The sequence below is a fragment of the Tenrec ecaudatus genome, chromosome X (assembly GCF_050624435.1).
Source record: "Tenrec ecaudatus isolate mTenEca1 chromosome X, mTenEca1.hap1, whole genome shotgun sequence".
Lineage (NCBI taxonomy): Eukaryota > Metazoa > Chordata > Mammalia > Afrosoricida > Tenrecidae > Tenrec > Tenrec ecaudatus.
In genome coordinates, this window is record NC_134548.1 from 89,336,730 (window position 1) to 89,338,401 (window position 1,672).

Consider the following 1,672-nt stretch of genomic DNA (forward strand, 5'->3'; position numbering starts at 1 on the left):
TCTCTTGAGGGGAAATTTTCAGGTAGAATTGGGCAAGGGGGTACCAAGAAAAGTACAAAATGATCATGTAGCTTCCATTGATATATCTTTCTTCCAACGTTGCATAAAACTGCTCTTTCTCCTCATCATGACCAGGTGAATTTACTTTTGTCAATATGTTGGCTGTTTTCATTGGCTAGTCCTTAGACACATGGAGTTCAAGGTTCCCTGCCAAAAATACATCAGTAGGACTAATGCTGTGTCTCCCATCAAGGGCGTGTCTTCTTTTGAGGACAAGGTACTATATAGAGTCAAGGGTTGTTGGGAAAAGAAACAAAAATCTGGTAATGTTTTCTTCCTTTTTGAGTGCACCATAGTATAAAAGGTCTCTGTAAATAGAGGTATACTGCTTTGCAAAGGATAGCATCCTACCTTTGCAAGGAGTTAAATCCAAAAATAATGCTCTGTCTTGTGTTCTGACCCTTGGGTGTAGTACTGCCAATTCTTTGGTGTCACCAATTTCTCCCTCTGGATAAAAGAGGTTCAATATACCAGGATTTGGGGGGTCCAAGGGATGCACTTCTTTCCTAGTTCTTTGTTCACGGTAGTGAAATTCCCTCTCCTGCTTCTGAGATGGCTCATTTTAAAGCCAGCAGGATGGAAAAGTTGATCAATTCCCACGTTAGAGTTCCAAGTTTTTGCAATTATATTTAGTTCTGTTATCACTCACTCACAACTGAATTTTTATCAGCATTTTCTGTTATGTTCTCTTACCAAGGTGTATCAGGAAAAAGTCATTCAGTGGGAGCTACACAGATTATTTTTGGAACAGCCATATTACCTACATACTCAAGTATAAGCCTACCTGAATATCAGCTGAGGCACCTACCACAAAAACTGTATTAAAAATGTGCTGAAAAATTCGGCTTATACATGAATATATATGGGAAGCAATTTACTGCACAGCAAGATCCCATGGTCATGGGCCAATTTTCAGACCCCTTTATTACAAAGTGGGAATGAAATTTATAATCAGTAATGCTGGAAATATGGTCATTTGGTGTCCAATGGTAAAACACTTTATATATTTTATCGGCCAGTATCTTTCAAAGAGCATATCATTCTCTTCTGTGGATAGAATGGGCTTATGTCAGAATCCAAGGCTTTAAGATTCTCAGATTGTATGCTGCCATAGCTCTACCATACATTTTCCCCAGCACTGATATTTCCAATAATCGGAGCTGCAGGTCATATGGCACAAATGCCAAGGTTCCTGATATCCAGGACTGGACTAACTGAAAGGTTGCTATTCTGTTCCAGGCACTGCTAGAGAAGCATTTCGTGTTATCCAACAAATGAGATGTTGTTGTTGTTAGGTGCCATCAAGTCAGCTGTGACCCATAGCACAGCAGAATGAAACACTGCGTGGTCCTGTGCCGTCATCACAATCGTCCCTATGCCTGAACCCATTGATGCATCCACTGTGTCAATCCAGCTCACTGAAGAACTTCCTCTTTTACGCTGCCCTTCCATTATGCCAAATATGGTGTCCTTCTCCGGGGACTGGTCTCTCCTGACCATATGTCCAAATTATGTAAGACCAAGTCTTGCCATCCTTGCCTCTAAGGAACACTCTGGCCTTACTTTTTCCAATACAAATCAGGCTGTGCTTTTAGCAGTCCATGGTACTTTC